The sequence below is a fragment of the Toxorhynchites rutilus genome, chromosome 2, assembly GCF_029784135.1.
Source record: "Toxorhynchites rutilus septentrionalis strain SRP chromosome 2, ASM2978413v1, whole genome shotgun sequence".
Lineage (NCBI taxonomy): Eukaryota > Metazoa > Arthropoda > Insecta > Diptera > Culicidae > Toxorhynchites > Toxorhynchites rutilus.
In genome coordinates, this window is record NC_073745.1 from 12,760,620 (window position 1) to 12,783,679 (window position 23,060).

Below are 23,060 nucleotides of genomic sequence, written 5' to 3' on the forward strand. Positions count from 1 at the left end.
TGCAAAGGAGCAAAAACGAGTATAGTTTTCTCTTTCCTTCACACATTAGACTTGAACTTAGGCTAGAGTTAGGATAGGATAAAAATTGTATAAAAACCCAAGGTTCACTGAATAAAATAAGTAGTCTTTGGAATCGTGTCGTACGATTAAATCCGAAATTTCCTATTGAATCGACTGATAAGAGTTCTTCAGATTCAAGTTTTCCAACGTCCGCAGCAATAGTTGTATAATTTGCGCTCGGAGTTCGTGAAGATCTTGTACTCGTTGATACTCCCGCTTAGTTGATATTTAATAGATTGATTCTGCTCCCGTTCGTTGCTCGTTCCGTACGGAATTAGTGCGAAGGCAGTCAGTTCAATTTGTTGAAAGGAATAACACTGGTTAGCTTCCATTCGTGGCTCGTTCCGTAGGGAATTAGTGCGAAGGCAGTCAATTCAGTTTGTTCCAGGAACAAGGGTAATTCACTCGACACTTTTTCTTACTTCAACCCAGTAAAGTGCCAATCCAGATTCGCAAGGTTGATTCCTTCGCATCAACCGAGTTCGCGTATTGGGCATCTTTTACACCAAATAAATGGAAAGTGGCGTCAAGTAGTATGTGGACACTCAATTTTGCGATTAACTGTATATTGAAAAAAGGCAACCTGAAGTCGCCATCGGCTTTACTAAGCAATTTCATACGTTATTACTTGCAGATTCATGTTGTCATTGTGTGAAAAAATATGGTGTATACAGTATTCAATAAGAATGGTAATATCCCGAATGAACTTCGGATATTCTGAGATTACTCAGCATGATAATATCCATATTGCCACTGTTCCTAGTTACAATAAACACCTGGTTTTCTGATAGGCAGGTTAGTTTTGTATTTGCACTTGTAATATTCTTACATATTCTTGAATATGTTCAGATCCATAAATTATTAAAGCTATTATGCGCCACGGTTAGTTAAAAAAAATAATTCATGACGTATAGTTTCGGTTCGGCTCGGTATATTTGAGATTTTATATCAGACTATTTCCCACAGATGATTTTACAGCTGTTCACTGATTTTTGGAATGAGATACATCGATACCTGGAATAAATCCATGTTAAACCCGAATCGCTATCTACGTCAGTCTGACCTACCAACCAAGTTACGGAGTACATTTCCTCCCTCTTCGGAGCCGTTTTCGTAGTTGAGGGATGGAACCATCTATAGCACTAGTCATCGAACTTCTTGATACCGTCCTTGATGCCGTATTTGATCTGATCTCCGGTCTTTTTGATGAAATTTCCGACCTCTGGTGCTGAATCATCAACTTTAAATACGCCATAATAGATAGCGATCGCGACGGCTATTGCGAAAATTATACAACTGTGGAGTAGATGAATGAAGAGAAATCAATGTACAATCAATAAAAATCTCCAGTGTATTCTACATTATTGATATTTTGAATCGAATGAACAAAGCCAATTACCAAACAATAACTGTTCCACAGTTTAAGCACATCTTGGAAGCAACAGATTTCACGGAAGCAATACAATCGCTTTTATAAACAGTGCGCAGCTACTATTTCTATCACGAATCAGGAATGATTATTACAGTTCTAGACAGCGATGTAACGTGAGAACAGAACAAAGTATCTATGCAACCGAATGAAATGAGCGATCTTTTTGCTTGTGTACCGTAATTCAATAAACTTTGATGAGAGCAGACGCTCGTAGCCAACGTTACACTTACACGAATATACGAGGAAGACTGTTTTGGATCTTTGCTTTACACACTGTTTACGCTGAGGTATAAAATTAGAAAACAACTTCATTGCTCGAACGTTTGCATGACTCTGTATTCACTATTTTACTCCGATAGTCTTTTTACATTTCCGGAAACAATAGTATATTTACTCATACCTGAATCCCACAAAACTACAACAATTTGAATTTTCACTTTACATGAAGATATACAATACTTCTTCAGATACGTTAATATTCCATGAATTTAAAACAATACAATACCTACAAAAACTTTCACTTTTGAAATTCTATCAGCTGTGGTTTATCTCCTATTTGCCGTTTCGTGTTTCTATTTGTTTTCAAAGTTCGATCCGCAAACATTTTTTTTTCAACATTGAACAAACAGCCGTTCTGTTACTCACATTACATTAGAATAATTCAATCGATGCCACCGTGAGCTGTTTTCAGGGAGAAATTTCGGAATGATACAAACTGACTGTGTTTTACGGATCAATTAGAGTGAGGTCAGGAGATTGATGAACAAGAAGACCACCGATTTCAAATCTTTTGCTACAAGAGATCCAACTGGGTATCGTACACAGTTTGCCACAAACATGTAATTTTTACATTTAAAATATGGCTTGTTTCAAGAAAAAAAATGTAACATTCCAACGTTAAGATGAGATTCAAGTGGGCACTATATGTACAGTGGGGTAAAAATCGTGATTTTTGAAGATTATGCCTGATTTTATACCATCAAAATTAAGAAAGATAGAATTTGGGTGTCAGAACAAATTGTAGAGCTGTTAGAGAGCTTCAATTTAATTGATAGAAACAATCAAGCTTAATATGAATTTTTTGGATAATATTAATAATAACACATTAAACATTACAAACATTTAAGTTTTCCATTTTCAAAGTGTTATTTAAATCCACTAATTTAGATTTTCCACTATTATATCCTGTACTATTTTTTTTCATCTTCCAAATACAAGCAACAGGATCGTTTTCCGTAGCGTACTACGTTTTCCGTAGAGCCAGTTTGAGACAAAACAGAGTCCGAAACAAAAAAAAAGTTCTATAACTCTGTCATTGTTGAAATTCGAACATATGCGTAGAAGGATTTTTTCATCAAATATCTTCTATCACCTCATGTGTGAAAGGTGTTTTCTGACTTTAAGGAGATGAATCAAAAATGAAATTCTTTTGTATTCAAAAAAAAAATATGCATAAAAACGAACGAAAATTTATTTTTACTCGATTATATACAGCAGTGGTGGCGATCCAGCGGCCCCCTACGTTGTTCATGCGGCCCGCAGCCTGATTTGAAAAAAAAAATCACGAGCGAAATTATGAAAATAGTTGATATTTTTTCCATACTATTGAATAAAAATAACTTTGCGAGTAGTTCTTGTTTATCATGTGTGTCCAAGCTGATCATTTTTTGTTTTCCTTTCCGTTTTTTCCGGGCTAATTTGACCTTCCGACAATTGTTCTCGATAGTACTCGAAGGACTTTATCACGTTTTCGGTTCTGTTCTGTTCACATTCGCATAAATTCGTTCAAGCAACTGCAGTAAAAGCGGCTTTATACGTTGTCAGTTACTCGGTTGCGAGTAAACGTCAAACGATCCGAAGAATTACGAACCTACTCATGCCATGAATTTTGACATTTGATTTGCATGTATGCAGTAAATGCAGTAAAAAGTAATGAAGTAGCTCGGTTGCGAGTTGCCCAATACGTGAAATTAAATGTCCAAATCATCAATTAATTCGCACGCACTGGATCATCGTGAGTTCCAAGCATCTTTTCTTGTTTTTTTCCTTTTTTTTTTTTACTCGAAAACAAACTCAAGTTCAAACAACAAATGGGAAATTTTCATTTTACCCATTTTCTGACATTGAAATTTTCTCAAGTGTCGACAATTAGGATAAATGTTGATGCACTCCAGTCGATTTATGCTGATTATTCTCGCAGATTTTGGTAAAGGGTGTGTCACATCAAATTGCATCACGGAAAAAACGCTGTAGAAATTTAATTTTTAGGAATTATATCTTCAGCTTTCGCTTATAGTCAGATAAGAGTGTATAGATCACGTTGGCCATGCTTTACTGTCAATTTTTCGTAAATTTGGAAAAATGTCGTCGAACGAAAAAGAGCGTCGTGAATTAATCCTGTGCACTCATTTCGAGAATCCGGAGTTGTCACATCGGGACATCGGTAAGATTCTGGGAATCGTCCAATCCACGGTCAGCAGAGTACTAAAACGATACTTCGAGAACCTAACCATCGACCGGAAGGTGAAGAACGGCAAAAATGGATGCTCCGTCAGTGAAAAAGATCACAAGCGCGTAGTTAAGCAGTTTAGACGTGATCCGAGAAGTTCGGTCCGGGATGTCGCTAATAAGCTGAATTTGTCAAGTTCATTCGTCCAGCGGACCAAGCAGCGGGAGGGCCTGCGTACATACAAGGTTCAGAAGGCTCCTAACCGTGACGAAAGGCAAAACATGGTGGGGAAGACGCGAGCCCGGAAGCTGTACACCGAAATGCTGACGAAGCCGCATTGCTTGGTAATGGACGACGAAACCTACGTCAAAGCGGACTTTCTTCAGCTGCCGGCACTGTTGTTCTTCTCCGCAGAGGACAAATTCAGCGTTCCGGAGGAGATTCGCAAGCAGAAACTATCCAAGTTTGCCAAAAAGTACATGGTGTGGCAAGCGATCTGCTCTTGCGGAAAGCGGAGCGCCCCCTTCGTGATGACCGGCACGGTAAACGGACAGGTTTACCTTAAGGAGTGCCTACAGAAGCGCTTACTACCACTATTGAAGCAGCACGAGGACCCGACCATCTTCTGGCCGGATCTCGCTTCGTGCCACTATACAAAGGACGTGTTGGAGTGGTACGAAGCCAACGGGATCACCTTGATGCCAAAGGAAATGAACCAGTCCAACGCGCCGGAGCTTCGCCCAATAGAGAAATATTGGGCGATTATGAAGCAGGCCCTCCGGAAGAACCCAAAAGTTGTCAAATCGGAGGCGGACTTCAAGAGAAAATGGATTTCTGTTAAAAAAAACTACAATCTGACGTTGTACAGAACCTTATGGACGGGGTAAAGAGGAAGGTGCGAGCATACGGGCTTGGGCTCGAAGTATGAATAAAAAGAAAATGCCAAAAGTTGTTTAATAGTTTTTATTTTACTGTCTAAAATTTTCAAAAGGATCGGTCTACTGGGCGAATTTCTACAGCGTTTTTTCCGTGATGCAGTTTGATGTGACACACCCTTTACTTCAAAGCACATAGAAGAATTCTCCAATTTTCTCTATCCCATTCAGTTTCGATGATGTACAACCCACTGAAAACATGCAGATGGAACTCATTGAAACGCAGTGTGATTTAGAGCTGCGTGACAAAGTTGGAAACCTTGATGTCTTGAATTTCTACTTCAAATTTGTTCCAGAAACCGAACCGAATTAATAAAACATGCTCATTTTATAACTTCTTTGTTTGAATCCACAAATATTTGTGAGCAATTGTTTCAGTTATGAAAGAAGTGAAATCAAAGTCAAGGAACAAAATCACTGACAGTCATTTGGAAAACACACTTCCCATCGATATTTCTCACATTCAAGCTGATTTAGATCAAATGGCTTGAAAAAAGTAGTTCGAGTGAAATCGAAACGGTGTTGGAGTATATTTGTATTAACGGATTTTCCATATTGAAACAAACAAAAATATTGTAGAAACTTTTTGAAAGAACGTCCAATTTAATCGTATTCTCATTATCAAGTATAGCCATAATTCTGTCAGTAAACAGTGGTAAAGTTGCACTCAGCAAATAAATTTGGAGTGAAGAAAAGTGGTGAAAGTGCTGTCGTGTAGTTCGATGTTCCCCTTCACTCTCACCAAGTTTCGTGGTCCCATCAGTACTTGTTCGGATTCCTAGCAACATAAAGTTCGGTCTGTACGAGAAGTGTGTGGCAACTGTCACGTTATTTAAGTGCGGGAAAACGGCAAAGCAGATGTACGAGCTGCTCAAACCATTTTCTATCAATGAACGATTCATGTTCCGTACATTACAACAGTATAAAGAAACAGCTGATGTTATCTATGTTGTTTATGAACGCGTTCAACGCAATCCTCTCCGGAAACTAAAGCGTTCATCAGTCGAATTGAATTGTATAAATTAATTGATGCATACATCGATGTCTGAGTCATTTATTAACGTTCAGATTGTAGCAAATATGATTGGAACGATGCAAAAAACTCCTAGAACGGTTAAAAACGAGACTAGCAACAAACCTACTAGACTTCATCTCCACAAATGATTGATCATTTACCAGTTCATCGGGTTATTCACTATGGGTCCAGTTGGAGGAGTGCGTCTTTGGACGTTCCCATTGGAATTACCAACCTTTATGAATTCTATCGAGAAGCTGCAGCGATTGGCGACTCGCCTTAGCGTTTTCGACTCTGCGTGAAGAAGAGATGGTCGAATAATTTTGCCAACAATGTTCATTCTGGTTCATTCTATTTTTATACCTTCAATAAAAGTTTGGGGTTTTTATCTCATTTTGTTTTCGAGCTATGAATATTGAAGGTATAGAACTGAATGCTTTCCAATTCAAAATAAAAAGTGGGTCAATAAAAGTACCAGTTAAATACGTATATTTTGCAGATTCATATAAACTCTTGTACTTGGAAGATATGCTATACATTTCGTTTCAGATCAGTTAGTCGCGAGGTTCTGCTAATAAATTTCGAACGCAACAAACTAGTTGCTCGTATTTGATCCGCATCTTTGAACTTAACACCGCAAATAAACTGAACGCAATGAACGATTGAACTAATATTTTACATTGTGTGTTTCATCGTGTAAATCAACATTTCACACGAAGTTCCATATGTAAAATCGAGATGATCACCATAAACCATACGTTTTGCCTGGAATCCCAAAGAAAGCTAAGTCCCAGAAGTCTCGACGTTTCATGCAATTTCAATACATTTGGCATAATTTTTTTCTTGAAAACCCCGTTTTGCATTACTCCCCCTGTTCGGATTACGGAAAGAAATTCTTTGGATCAACTTCGCTGCTAGTAGATCAAAGCTACAAATATAATAATTTATTAAATAAATTTATTCTCCTTCCCATTCCCATTCTATCCTTTCACATTTAGTTTTCCTTCCTCTTTTTTTTTTTTTTTTATTAAATCGTTTATGTTTACAGGCTCAGTTACATAAGTTTAAAGGAGCCAAACTCCTATTTGTATAGTTACAAGTATATATAAACATTTTTTATTAATTCTAATGTTAATGAAGTAGAGAACCGATTACTCGCGGCTTGCTCGAGTTTAGAAGGGTGACATTTTGTTTCAGGAAAAGGATGGGATATAAGGATATGTTGACAATGTTCACACTCACATTCGCACTCACATTCATCATACTCAATTCTTAAGCCTATCTTATATCTAACATGTATTTACATTTCACCTTATTCTATTGTTAGTAAGAAGGGATTTGATTTCTCGCGAAGGGAAAGGAAAAGGAGAATATAAGGATATAAGGACAATCACACACGAAGATTGATAGCTTTTAGGAAGACATATATTTGGGACATGTAATCAAGGTCTAAACCAGCTAACACATCTCTCACCGGCACATTGGGCTGCCTTCCTCTAGCCCGAAGAGAGTTTTCTAAATTCGATCTGGCAACAAGATACTCCTCGCACGACCAAACAACGTGTTCGATGTCGTGGTAACCTTGGCCACAAGCACAGATATTGCCATCGGCAAGATTAAAACGAAAGAGTAGCGCGTCTAACGAACAGTGATTGGACATGAGTCGAGAGAAGGTGCGAATAAAGTCCCGACTTAAGTCCAGACTTTTGAACCATGGTTTGAGGCTAACCTTAGGGATAATCGAGTGAAACCACCGGCCCAATTCATCTTCGTTCCATTTACGTTGCCAGTTAGCGATGGTATTTTTACGGACTAAAGAATAAAATTCATTGAAAGCGATTTGACGCTGATAAATATCGCCTTCAATTGCACCTACCTTTGCCAATGTGTCAGCCCTCTCATTACCCGGAATTGAGCAATGTGAAGGGACCCAGACAAAGGTAATGACATAACAGCGTCTGGATAAAGCACTCAAAATTTCTCGTATTCTCTCAAGGAAGTACGGCGAGTGCTTTTCCGGCCTCACTGAACGGATAGCTTCGACAGAGCTAAGACTATCCGTTACAATGTAATAGTGTTCAACAGGTCGTGAGGCGACGCTGTCCAGCGCCCAATGTATTGCTGCCAATTCAGCAATATACACAGAGCAAGGATTCTGAAGACTGTGGGAGGTGCTAAAAATTTCGTTGAACACTCCAAATCCTGTGGACTAATTCATAGAGGAACCATCAGTAAAGTACATATTATCACAATTGACACGCCCATACTTTGCATTGAAGATCGTAGGAATGATCCCCGATCGATGATAATCTGGAATTCCATGGATTTTCTCCTTCATGAACAGATCAAAATGTACAGAGGAATTGATGTAGTCAGGAAAACAAACACGGTTGGGAGTATACGAAGAAGGATCAACCTGCATGGAGATGAATTCATGATATGAGCTCATGAATCCTGAATGAAAATTTAGCTCGATAAGCTGCTCAAAATTTCCGATCACCAATGGGTTCATAACCTTACACCGGATGAGGAACCGAAGAGATAATAAATTGAAGCGATCTTTTAGTGGGAGTACGCCTGCCAAAACCTCGAGACTCATGGTATGCGTTGAGGGCATACACCCCAAAGCAATACGGAGACAAAGATACTGAATTCGCTCGAGTTTAATTAAGTGTGTTTTGGCAGCTGATTGAAAACAGAAACTGCCATACTCCATCACTGAGAGAATAGTTGTTCGATACAACATTATAAGATCTTCGGGATGGGCTCCCCACCAGGTGCCGGTAATTGTACGGAGAAAGTTTATTCTTTGTTGGCATTTTTTACTCAGATACCTAATATGGGCCCCCCAAGTACATTTGGAGTCGAACCAGACCCCAAGATACTTGAATGACATAGCATGAGTGATCGGTTTACCCAAAAGTTGAAGCTTTGGTTTTGCAGGTCTATGCTTCCTAGAAAAAACCACCATCTCTGTTTTCTCCGTGGAGAATTCGATCCCTAGCCCAATGGCCCAGGTTGAAAAATTGTTCAAAGTATCTTGTAAGGGTCCTTGCAGGTCGGATTCGTTTGATCCTACGACAGACACCACTCCGTCATCTGCAAGTTGTCTTAGGCTGCAATTTTGTGCAAGACAATTGTCGATGTCGCTTACATAGAAGTTGTACAAAAGGGGGCTTAAACATGAGCCCTGGGGGAGGCCCATGTAGGAGACCCGATTTACTGTCGAATCCCCGTGAGAAAAATTCAACTGTTTCTCACAAAGCAAGTTATATAACATATTATTCAACAGAGGCGGCAGACCCCGAGAGTGTAATTTGTCTGACAAAACCTCTATTGAAACAGAATCAAAGGCCCCCTTTTTGTCCAAGAATACTGAAGCCATTTGTTTTTTTTCGGCGTAAGCCATTTGAATTTCTGAAGAAAGCAACGCAAGACAATCATTCGTCCCCTTGCCCCTGCGGAACCCATATTGTGTATCTGAGAGTAAGCCATTCGTTTCAACCCAATGATCAAGGCGAAACAAGATCATTTTCTCCAACAATTTCCGTATACAAGACAGCATTGCTATTGGGCGGTACGAATTGAAGTCGGACGCGGGTTTTCCGGGTTTTTGAATAGCTATAATTCGCACTTGTCTCCAATCATCTGGAACAATATTATGCTCCAGAAACCGATTGAATAAATTCAACAAGCGATGTTTCGCCACATCAGGGAGGTTTTTTAACAAGTTGAACTTAATTCTATCCGTTCCTGGAGCAGAATTGTTACATGAAAGGAGAGCAAGAGAGAATTCTACCATCGAAAACTCAGAATCAAGATCGCACCTATCTTGTGGTATATCTCGAACAATTTTCTGCACGGGAGCGGAATCGGGACAAACCTTCCGTGCAAAATTAAAAATCCATCGATGTGAATATTCTTCGCTTTCATTCGATGAAGAGCGATTTCTCATGTTTCGAGCCACTTTCCATAATTTTTTCATTGACGTTTCTCGTGACAAACCTCCCACGAAATTTCGCCAATAAGCACGTTTTTTCCCTTTTGATCAAGTTTTTGAATTGATTTTCAAGGTCCAAATACGTTTGAAAATTCCCAATGGTTCCACGTTTCCGAAAAGCTTTAAATGCGTTCGATTTATCCTGATAAAGCTTGGAACATTGGCTATCCCACCATGGATTGGGAGGCCTTTGACGAAAAGTGGAGCCTGGGTTCCTTCCTCTTGCAATGAATGTTCTTTTTCAGAAACTGCCTTGTTCTGTAACTTTAACCCACGTGCTATTCGTTTTAGTCCATTTTGTGTCCTGTGTTTATCATTTTAATTAGATAAAATATTCAAACTGTGTATATAATTACTCACGACCATAGCTCAATAAATTCGCTTGTAAATATTATTTTAGCTAGTATAATAAATTTACGAATAATTGCCTATCAACTCGTAACACGTGTTTTAACTCGTACTTTTCAACATGATGTTTCTATGTTTTTTACCTATTTAACAACTTGCTAGTCCAAGAGTCAGTCGTAGCTCGTTTTTTGACTCGTCCACTATTTGACGTCTAAGGAACTCTGTTTTCCGACAGGGCTAATCGTGTTCCCTGCGGAGTTGTTCTAATACCCCCCTTGGGTTTTTTCAAAAAACTCAAACTTTGACCGCTTTGCGCCACTCTCCTGATTGAGCTGAAATTTTGCACAGGGTGTTTTTTCAATGCGTTAAATTTTTAGAAATTTTAGGGTCGATTTATTCCCATACATTCATTGGCACCCTAATATGCACTCTGCAAGCGCCCTTTGGAGGATCGACAATAACGGAGAAACACTTCCGAGCTGGGCCATGCGGATAGATTCAAATTGGTTGTCAAAAAGGATCCATTAGAAATGTCAAAAGAGATCCAATACTATTCTTATAATAATCCACTACATAGAGAAAGTATTGTTATTAAAGGTGAAAATAATCCAATCAATAAAAATGAACGCACTACACTTTTTTTATCAATTAATGCTAGGATTTCAAATCATACGGCTCCAACAGATATTTTGGCAGATACTGAAACTTCAGTATTATTGACTTCTAAACATATTAAGCTGTCAAAAAAGTCCTGCGGTTTTTTTTTTGAATTTTCATTTGTTCATAAAATTAGTTACAATCATCTGTTTTAAGTCAAATATGCGCCGTTTCGTTCGATGACTTGTTCCCAACGAGATGCCAACTTCATAATACCCCTGTTATAGAAGCTCGCTTCCTTATTGGCAAAAAACTCGGATAGCCAATTTTCACAGGCCTCTTTTGTGGCTAACTTCTGACTACCTAGCTCGTTCGCCATGGACAAAAACAGGTGGTAGTCACTTGGTGCAAGGTCCGGACTATACGGCGGATGCAAAAGAACCTTCCATCCGAGCTCCCGGAGCTTCTGGCGCGTCACCAAAGAAGTGTGTGGCCTGGAGTTGTCCTGATGGAAGACAATGCGGCCTCTGTTTATCAAAGATGGCCTCTTCTTCATGAGTGCTACCTTCAAGCGGTCCAGTTGTTGGCAATACAGGTCCGAATTGAGCGTTTGGCCATAGGGAAGCAGCTCATAATAGATTATTCCTTGACAATCCCACCAAACACACAGCAGAACCTTCCTGGCCGTTAATGAGGGCTTGGTCACCGTCTGAGCCACTTCAGCGGGCTTCGACCACGACCGTTTGCGCTTCACGTTGTCGTAAGTGACCCACTTTTCATCGCCAGTCACCATCCGCTTCAGAAACGGGTCGATTTTGTTGCGATTCAGCAGCGATTCACATGCGTCGATACGGTCAAAGATGTTTTTTTGCGTCAACGTGTGTGGCACCCATACATCGAGCTTCTTTGTGAATCCAAGCTTCTTCAAATGGTTAATAACGGTTTGATGACTTATCCCCAGCTCTTGGCCGATGCTACGGCTGCTACTATGCCGGTCTTTCTCGGCTAATTCAGCGATTTTGTCGCAATTTTCGACGACAGGCCTTCCGGAGCGTGGCGCATCTTCGACGACTTTTACACCAGAACGAAAACGTTGAAACCATCGTTGTGCGGTGGAAATGGAAACTGTATCGGGTCCATAAACTGCACGAATTTTATTGGTAGCTTGAGATGCATTTTTGCCTTTGTCATAGTAGTACTGTAAAATATGTCAGATTTTCTCTTTATTTTGCTCCATATTTGCGACACTATAACTCACGAACGACTTAACCAAACAAAACACTGCCAAGGACTATATTATAGCGCACAAAAATACGTTTCCAACAAGCTATAGTATGACTCGATACAGAGAATTCAACTAGAACTACGCACTTAGAACGACACCTCGCGGAAATACCGCAGGACTTTTCTGACAGCCTAATATATAAACTTAATTTTAATTCTATTTTAATTCTCGCCAAATGTTAGGTGTTTATTATTCTGAACGTCTATCATTATATTATTTGACCTTTTTTCATTCATTAAAACAACTAAAAAAATTATAGGAGGTTGTGTCCAAGACACGACCACATTGTTGACGTAGAACTACGCTGTTGTTTATTCAAGTCGTTTGTTAATAACTTAGGATATATTTACAAACACACACTTATCTCCGCTTTGCACTCTTCTCAACAGAACAATATTTCCGGTCTCAATTAGCTTAGCTGTCATCCTAGGTGGAGATAGTATTGCTACTGTCATGCGAAACCAAATCACATACAACATTTCTGGACAATTATTTTCTCGGTGAGCCGATGATAGCCTAGTTTGATGATTCCGCACACAATTGTCTAGTTCAGAACCTTAACCTCTTCACGGATAACGTCGAACCACACTCGTGGCGATTAGACTGTGCCAGAACGTACAAAATTGAACCTCACTCGTTGTCTATCGATGTGAAATGGATACGCATTAACGGCATTGAGCTTCGTATTACGGAATAGGGGAGTAGGCATGACAATATGGGTTTGCAAAAGAAATGAACACGCTTTTAAAATAAAAATTATGAATGAAAATTAGTTTTCCCAAACCAAATTAGTACTCTATTTGAATGAAAATCACTTTTGTTTGCTAGTAGTGAAACAATATCATACAAAAATTGTTTCTAAAGATAATTTTATATTATAATGGCAAGTTTTGGTTAGAATATCTGAAAATTCATAGAAATTAGTTTAAATTAGGGTCAGAACAACGTACTTCTAATAGGTGAATAACGCCAAGAAAAAAATTTCATACAAATTTTAGTAATTTAAAGTTGCCTTAGGGCCGACTAATCTGATAGAGAAGAGTTGGCCTCATACAAACTAATGTCGTATACAGATGTCGACACCATTCCGTCGTCAACGCGAATACATGCTTCAGGCGTGTGATGATGCAGGACTGCTACGATCGTAAGTGAGATACACACACTAAGCAGAGTATCGAAACGACTCACTGTGCTCGTGTTTGGGCCCTGTTGTTGGTAATTAAATCATACGGAAAGAGGTTAATGGAATGGCGTCAGTTTAATGTAATGATGGCAATGAAAGAGACATCACCGAGTGAGTAATTTGGTCGCGTTCACAGCTTAATCCGTAATGAAGACATGTGATAACGTAAAACAAGGAAGAACAGGGATGCTTATTGCATCGTATCTAAAACGATAATGAAAGTTTGCCACGGCGAGATCCAATATTTATGCTCCAGGCAAATATTCCTCTTCGTTCTTCTTCCTTTTATTGCTCAAGGTGACTTGAAATCATTCCACTTCGTTGATCGTCGATAAGTTGCTTGTTATTGATGGCATGGGTAGGAAAACTCACAAATGAGCAGAAAAAATTTATGAGAAAATGGAAATACTTCTATTTTTATCCCATTTATTTATTTTAAAGCTCATTAGCATTTTAGCTGTAACAGAGCCGAATTTTAATCGTGTACATGTCACATGGTTATCATATATCTATAATTAGCACATTACACAGTTGCCATTCGCCAGTATTCCTTCTATACCATTACATATGGTACATTCACACAGTAGCCATTTAGGCGTAAGAGTATTCTTTCTGTTCTTCCATTATCCAGTTGGACCACCGGAGCGAACGCGCAACCAATGTGGCTACGGAGACCCCCTGGAAATACTTCTAGTTTTCATGAATTTAAATTGTTTACACATCATAGGATTTTAATATATAGCAAAAAATATATATCTTAGGAAATTTCCGATTCGTTTGGTACGTAAAGCGTCTAAATCCATCCATGGCAAAAGTAGTTATTAATGTTAACTTTGTTTTATAAAATTTTATAAAAAATCTGATTTGGCACCCTTAATTAAAGGCGTAGTTCTACGTCAAAGTATGAATTACACAAATTACAACGCTTACTTCATCTCTGGTTCGGCCAAAAAGATAAATAGACAAAGCCTGAGTCTCGAAAACGTTTGCTCCTTTTATAGGAGAAACGTCTGACAGCATGCGGAAAAAGAAAGCATGGGGAAAAAGGTGCAAGAAATTTATTTTTCAATCAAAATGCACTTGAAAAATAAATTTTATTTACTCCGCATGACCCAGCTTCCGAGGAATGGAATTGGACCACTCTTGAAACAAGCTGTGCACCGAACGACGAACCTACAATCGTCATTGATCAACGGTTTCAGGCAATGTGGATTGTATCCGTTATATCCTGATGCTGTATATTACTTAGATCTTATTGGGAAGCCCAGTGAAGCATCTTCATCACAATTTGAGTTACCAAGAATGGAAATAAATGAAACAGCGGAAGTCAATGATGAGTAAAACAACGAATCGTTTGTAAAGCGTCTCGAATCGTTCTTATCATCAGATTAGTTGAGTATTTTCGAAAGTTGTCGTTGCATTGGAGAGTGGCAAGGAGTACTAGTACTTACAAGTCTTTATCATGTGTGGGGTAAAAAGTATATAAGTCACAGCAGTTTCAGTTGATTCATTAGTTTACGGCTTCGATGACATATTTTCAGAAGGTAATGTAAAATTTCTGTGAGTTTGTTTTTGTATTCTATAATTTGATCATTTTCAGAAACGAAGGAGTCAAGAAAAAAAATGAAAAAGAACAGCAAAAGAAAAGAGATGAAAGATGGAGAAAAAAGAGCTGAAACTTGTCGCCAAACAAAAAAAATAACAGAAAAAGAAATAAACGACCTATCACTACTGTGATTCATTCGATTATTGATTTCAACTCATTTAACTTGTTTACAACATAAATTATTGTCAAATCGTTTCATTGTTATAACAATTTGGCTATTGGAATTAGAAGCTTTATTAGTGCTGAATTAGAAAAAAATGATGTTTTTGCCGGTAGAAATTAGAGCCAAAAGTTTGGTTTTCATCATAGTATAAATGCAGCAACGTTCTCATCCGTATGTTTATCAACAGAGCAATTCCAAATGAAATCAAATGACAAAACATGAATATTTGTGATTCGAATGAAAGTTTGTATTCCGTTTGGGTTGAAGGAAATATGAGTTTTCCACAGCAATCGGGAGTTTTTTGACTCAAGCTTAACTTTTGAAAAGGGCGTATCGATTTAAGTAGGAGAAATCTTTGATAATTTATATCTCAAATACTATGAGTCGTACCGAAATAGTGTCTTAGGGTGGGTTTAGACTAGTGATATATTCATGTGAAGAAATATGATGAGATTTATAGAAATCGCATCAACCGTTTACACTAACTTCTATAATGAATATATTCATATCTTAGGTGAATTTATTCACCTGAAGTAGAACTGCATCCAACTTTAGTGATTTCTCACCAGTGAGAAATTCACAAGCGTTTACATATGCTGAATTTATTCAAGTTATATATACCTCGAATAAGTGTATCATATTTATTCTCACCCGTTTACACCTATTTTCACGTGAATAAATCCATCTATAGCTATAGATCTCCCTAATGTAAACCCGCCATTAGAAAGAGTTATAGAGTATTGATGTCTAAAAATATACACTGAGAAAAAAATAGTACTTTTTTTTATTTACAAAAAAAACTTTAATTTGCAATATCCAAAATACATTTCTTTTTTAAATTTTTTTCATATAAAATAGAAGTCATGTAGAAAATTTTTAAAATGAGTCCAAGATGGTGAAACTATTTTTGACGAACTTTGTGGAACAAGGTCCATTGCCGTGTGATGTTGCAAAAAAATGCCATTCAGCGTCAATGTCGTATTTCGATTTAAACTGACATAAACTCGCAATTTTTTTCCTATTTTTATACGGGGATGCAGCATCATCCGACATGAATTTCATTCTTTTTACCTGCATTTGTTGTTTCAAAAATGTTACCAATTTAGAAATGAATACTTGCACAGCTATTGTGTCATGACTTAAAACTTCAGATATAACTACAAAGCTTAAATTTACCAGAGAACCTTTTCCATCTCTATAATAAACAACGAATGGATGGATTGTTGCTTGATCATTGTTCCAGTGATGACAGTGAACTTCATCTTGAAGCACAAATGAATAATTTTCGGAAAAATCGCAAATCACAACAACTTCATTTTCTTGCAAATCAGCTTTTATATTGTTAAGAAATGTGGACTGATGTGTTTTAATGTAATCATGAGTAAGTAATTTTTCTATTTTTTTCCCAAAAATACGATACAAATTCTTCCACCGGTTTTACAAAAGTTTCAATGTCGCATCGATCAGTAGAAATAAATTGTGCATAAGTGATTTCAATTAAATTGCGTTCCTGAAGCTCATCTAGAATCCAGTTTCCAAACTCGTCCATTGTTGGGCATTTTTTACATTTACGAAGGTAACAGTATTTTGATCTATTTGATATTTTACATAGTATTTTTTCCATATATTCTTTGCATTTGTAATAATAGAATTATAGGACAGATAGCTAATTTAATTCCCGAGTGTATCCGTTTATTGCATGTCTCAAACAACGTGGAATTTCTTTCGTCTGCCACCTTAACTCACCTAAGGACGTTGTACGAGAGCACCAGTGGGGCCCAGGGCCGCCTCGGGCGGAGACTCTTGTGACACCAACCGGTGGCTTGCCGAGTTTGAGGTTAGGTGTACTGCGATAGGAGGCGATGATGCATTCAAGCTTCGATGCATACGCCAGCTGATGGGACCAGGAACAGAGGCCGAGTTGTTCCTCCGAGTGGATAATTCCGATAACTTTCAAGTATTCCGGGAGTTTTTTCGAGAACTTCGGATATCGTTATTCACTAGCAGAAATTATTGACATATTACGCAAGACTACATTCGAGAGATCAAATATGTCTGTTACGGGTTATATTCTTAAGATGCAGGAGATAGCGTCAAGAGCCAACATTGAGGAGAGTCAGATTGTCCAGTTTATTATTGATGGATTCCGGGACAGGTCTGCAAATATTTCCGTACTCTATCCGGCCAGGAATTTGGCACAACTGAAGCAACTTTCGCGTCGCTATATTCAACTGCGAGATATGTACCCTGCGGCAGCAGTTGAGAAACCAAAACCAGGAGGGAAAGTGGATGCAGTAAGATGTTATAACTGTTCGGGTATTGGACATCTGTCTGGTGATTGTAAGGAGCCGAGGAGACCCAAGGGCTCGTGATACTGGCAGTCCAATTAATTTCGTCCGTCGTTCGGTGGTTCCTTCGTTGTACGGCTTAATAACTAAGACAGATTCCGGATATAAAAGTATTGGCAACTACCCTCTATGCACTTACGGGATAGTTAATGCAGTTGTGACGTTCCGTAATCGAAGAACATCGATTGAAGTATATGTAGTGCCAGATAACTTCATTTGCGTCCCACTACTTTTGGGACGAAGTTTCTTAGAGAAAATTGGCGTAACATTGTATGATACGAAATATGTTAATGTTAGTAGAGTAAAAACAAATGTTGAAGTTGGACCACATAAAAATCAAATGAAAATCGATGGAAAAGTGGAAACACTGTGCGTTCGATTTTTCGGCTGATACGACTGCGCGGCCCATCGTGAATTACTCGCTACGTCCGCCATTGCCTATGTCGACTTCTGAAACATTACGCCCTGTTCGATCTTCTTCAGACTCTTCAGTTTCGAAATCGCAAAAGCATAGCCCTCCGTTGTTAAAGTTTCGTGATATACCAAATTACACTTCACTCCATAACGATACTTGTTCAGTTCCTAGAGGGAATTTTTTTCCGCAAATTCATAATTGTGACATATTTCTAATTGATACAATAGATGGGGTAAAGGATTACAACATGGATCCGAAGTTGGACTGTCGTACACGGGATGCGATCCGTCGAATAATTGAGCGAAACTGCTCGGGTTGGCAATCCATTCCACCTGTTAAGCATAACTACGAAATGAAGCTAAGGTTGACTTCCGATGTCCCGATTAGCTATGCTCCTCGTCGACTTTCATATTCCGACAAAAAGGAAGTTGCCTAGTAGATGATCTTTTGAAGGAGAACATAATACGGCATAGTGATTCTCCCTATTCATTTCCGATTGTATTGAGAACTAAGAAATCTGGTGAAAAACGGTTATTTATTGATTATAGGCCGTTGAACAAGATAACTGTGCGTGACAGTTTCCCGATTCCGCTTATTGATGATTGCTTGGAGCGGTTGGAGGGTAAGAAGTACTTTACAGTATTGGATTTGAAACATGGGTTCCATCAGGTTAAGGTTTCTGAAGAGTCTATTCCGCACACTTCTTTCGTGACTTCCAGTGGACAGTACGAATATGTTAAGATGGCGTTTGGGTTGCGTAATGCCCCGGCGGTATTTCAACGATTTATTAATAGAGTACTCGATCCTTTTCTGAAAGAAGGGTCTGTTACGGTTTATTTAGACGATGTGACGCTGGCAACTGATACTGTTAAAGAACACCTTCAGTTGTTAAGTCGAGTTTTACGACGTTTGGCGGAACACAGATTGGAAATAAAACTTAAGAAGTGTTTGTTCTGTCATACTGAGGTTGAGTTGTTAGGTTTTACGGTGAGCCAAAAAGGTATACGACCCAATAATGCACACCTAGAGGCTATTAAAAGTTTACCGTTTCCGTCGGACGCTAAGGAGATGAGCAACTTTGGTTCCGTCTTTTTCAAGTATTTCGCAACCGTTGCGTAATTTGGTCAAACTTGGTGTAAAGTTTGTCTTCGATGAGAAGTGTAAGCACGCTTTTCTGTATCTCCGCGATAAATTGGTTTCTTCTCCGATTCTGGCTCTGTACTGTCCTAATAAGGAAACAGAGTTGCATTGTGATGCCAGTGCCGAAGGTTTCGGTGGTATATTGCTACAGAAACAGGAAGACGGGAAATGGCACCCAGTTGCGTATTTTTCAAAGCGTACCTCTTCTTTGCGTACAGAGGTAGCTTAAAGATACCTTACTTTATATACCTATACAGAGGTAGCTTAGAGATACCTGACTTCAGGTATAATCTAGGCATAACGTAAACAAGTTAATTATATTTGTACCCATAACGTCCGGTTGAATCAACAAGGTGTATTTGTTGTTGGGATTTCAATTCTACTGTTCGTGTTTTGATTGTGTAACACGAATAATATGTTAAAAGTTTGTATTAAGATAAAAAAAACATTTTTTAATATCGCTACGTTTTGTGTTAACCCACATGTCTTCAAATGTTTTTCAACGTAACTCCTAAACATATATTTTTACCATAATGCTATATTTGGAAAAGTTGTTGGAAATTATAAGCAAATTCATAAAATTTCATGAACATGACGGTATAACACGACAAACATATTCCCTTTTAATATATTTACTATAAAAAAGACAATAAATTAAAAATGTTTTTTTAAATATCTCGAGAATGGCTACATTTAGAAGGAGATTTATAGTGAGCTTTTTTGTTTTAAATCACATCAGAAATCATAATTTGTGGCTAAAAATGATTGTTAACATACAAAAATTCGAAGTTTCGAAAATTCATAAAAATTCGATGTTCCACAAAGTTCGTCAAAAATAGTTTTACCATCTTGGACCCATTTTTCAAATTTTCTACATAACTTCTATTATATATGAAAAATTTTAAAAAAAAATTAAAAATATGTATTTTGGATATTGCAAATTAAAGTTTTTTTTGTAAATAAAAAAAAAAGTACTAATTTTTTTTCTCAGTGTATATTTTTTTCATGTTTAGACATCAATACTCTATAACTCATTCTAAGACACTATTTCGATACGACTCATAGTTTTTTAGATATAAATTATTAAAGATTTCTCCTACTAAAATCGATACGCCCTTTTCGCTTGAGTCAAAAAATTTCCTATTGCTGTTATTGCAATATTTCCTCCAACCCAAACGGAATACAAACTTTCATTCGAATCAAAAATACATGTTTTTAAATTTGCATTTTTTGGATGATTTCATTTGGAATTGCACAATAATGGAACAAATTCCAGGCAAGTAGTACGTTTAGTAACATTATATACGCGCAAGCATTAATTTTTACAGTGTACAATCTTTAAATATTGTCTTAGCTGAGCGTTATATGGGTACATACGGTACACATCGTTCAATCGTTCACTTCTATTTGAATTAAGAAAATATCACAACGGTAAAAGCACACAGAAGCAATGTACTGGCTGACTAATTCGAATATATCGTTTTGTATGTGTTCGTAGAACGCCTGTGTAATTAGGTTTACCGTTGCATGTTACTGTTACACTATTAAAGGTTGGCAAATGTATGAGTTTTTAGAATAGGAATGAGGCATAACAGATCGTATCAAGGCTTTATGTGTACCATTGTAACGAATCGGAGCATTGAATAAGTAAGTTATATTGAGAAAAAACTTCTACGTGTGTCATACAGGTGAATTAATACTACATATAATAAGACGAATAACGGATAAGAGCACTTTTTGTCCAGATGCTGATTGAAATGAAAAATTTCGCTTGTTTTTCGGTTATTGGCAATCTCTGTTTTTCCGTTTCTATATTCTAGTTTCAGTGTTCCACAAGAATATTCCCTTATTTATTTACATTCCGGTCTTATATAGCTACATTCAATAGAAAACAAGTATGCCAAATATAAACAATAAAGATAGAAACATTCAATAGACTCACATTGTTGTACTGCTACTCTATTAGTTCTCACTTACCATCTTGATATTTGTGGCGATCTTCACTCGATGAAACCGACAATGTTGTACTTGTAACGTTGTACCTTTGTAAAATTTGGTCAGATTAAATCCCTGATGAACCCGTTGTGAGGAATAACTTATGTGATGCTTGAAGCGATTTGTGTTGAAAAATTACAATTTTAAAACATGCTTTCTATTTCCAACGGTTGTATAGCTTGGATTGAAAGTATATCAATGAGCACATGAATACATCTATAAATGCAATATGATTTCCCAAAAATTTAGATCCAGAATAAAGCGCTTATTTTCTTCTGGAGATTCTGCATTCAACTGGTTTCGTTGTGCATGAGACTTGTATGGGTTTTAATTGATCTTGTCCTTGACGGTACTTTTGATCGAATCGCCCGTCTTATGGATAAAATCAGACAGCTCCGGTTGGCTGTCCTCCACGTTAACCAGTCCGAAGTAGATTCCTGCGGCGACCGCGATGGCAATCAATATGGCCAAGAATAGCAAGGAGATGAAGACGCTCATGGCGCATTGACAGCAACTGAAATTAGAAAAATTAATGATAGATTACTGATTTCCTTGATTCACGTAAATGGTTACGCCATATCTTGGTTGGTTGTTAAATATTAGAACACAAGAAGTTCTGATGGACTTAAATATTCTCGGAATAATATCTTATATCTTCAATGCTTGCTTTGATGTATGTCTATCTGCCCTTCAAATCGAATCGTGAATTTACGTTACAAAAATTCCCTCCCAAAACCACGTGCCAAAGAGGATAGCTAGCGTATAGCGTATTAGTCATCGCTTATGAACACCCTTATTCCCCATGCTATAACCTTCCATTATCTCAGCACCACCCTTGTTTTTTTCAGGATGAACGCATTTTCAAGGGATGTTAACAGTTCGTGGGTAGGAGGGGGTGGGTGGTAAGCAGTGGATGACGCCAGACAGGCTGCTCTCCTCCTTCTTTCATTCGTTCGTACAGTGGTTTTTATGTTGGCCTTGTTAGAAAACAAAAACAATTGAAACAAGAAACGAATAAGAAATTATGTTCGCAGTTTGAGATGCTGCGACGTAAATCTTTTTATCTTATCCTTTCGAGTATCCTTAAGAGTTCATTGAACGAATATATGTAATAATATCAGAAATTATTCAAGTCTTTGAACCTATAAATGGCACTTTGCTAACCCCTAATTTGAAACATCACAGTGTAATGTTATTACTGTATTATGTCCAACAATTTGATGCAATTGATCACATCCTGATCGGTTGGTGTGAAGTTCGTTGCGTTAAACTGCGTCATTGCTTACAAAGCCCCTCATCCATATCATACAAGCTTGTTCAGCTGATATAGGAATTAAATAATTGTTAAACTCACCAGCAGACAACACTTTGGCCTAGACATTTGCACATTTTGTAGTTTGTTTTTGTGTTACGTTCTGTATGAAAATATAAGCAATTTTCTATTTTAAATTACACCTATATTCCTCTGCTTGATTAATTGCAGTGATAATTAATCTCTACAGGGTTAGGAAGTACAATGAGATTTGCTGTGATGTGATGTTTGCGAGGACAATGAGATCACATGAACTAAACAAGTTTATCTAGTCGAACACTGCAGACAAGTATCCAGCACAGAATGTGAAGAGCGGTTCCTTCGAATGAATGATATTCATTTTCGCTCCGCAAAGATGAACGGTAAATTCGCGTTGACGGCGGAATGGTGTCGACATCTGAATACGATATTAGTTTGTATGAGGTCAACTATTCTCTATCAGATTAGTCGACCCTAAGGCAGTTTTAAATTGCTAAAATTTGAATGAAATTTTTTTCTTTGCGTTATTTGCCTTCTATAAGTACGCTGTTCTGATCCCAATTTGAACTATTTTCTATCAATTTTCAGATATTCTCACCAAAACTTGCCATTATAATACAAAATTATCTTTAAACACAATTTGTGTATGATATTTTTTTACTACTTGCAAGCAAAAGTGATTTTAGTTTACCTAGAGTACTAATTTGGTTTGGTAAAAATAATTTTCATTCACAATTTTTATTTTAAAAGCACGGTTATGTCTTTTGCAAACCCATATTGTCATGCCTGCTCCCCCAT

The 23,060-nt window shown here is 37.7% G+C and overlaps 1 long non-coding RNA gene across 2 annotated transcripts; it reads right to left on the minus strand.

Moving 5' to 3' along the window:
• Positions 1-840: 840 nt before the first annotated feature.
• On the minus strand, positions 841-22,583 carry LOC129767864 (uncharacterized). 2 transcript variants are annotated; one of them, XR_008741589.1, is made up of 4 exons: positions 22,326-22,583; positions 20,954-21,485; positions 1,128-1,356; positions 841-1,074 (listed from the first exon to the last, which is right to left on the minus strand). It is a non-coding gene; the product is annotated as an uncharacterized LOC129767864 (long non-coding RNA). The 2 variants fall into 2 exon arrangements; XR_008741588.1 differs by lacking the exons at positions 20,954-21,485; positions 22,326-22,583 and adding an exon at positions 1,460-1,661.
• Positions 22,584-23,060: the final 477 nt, after the last annotated feature.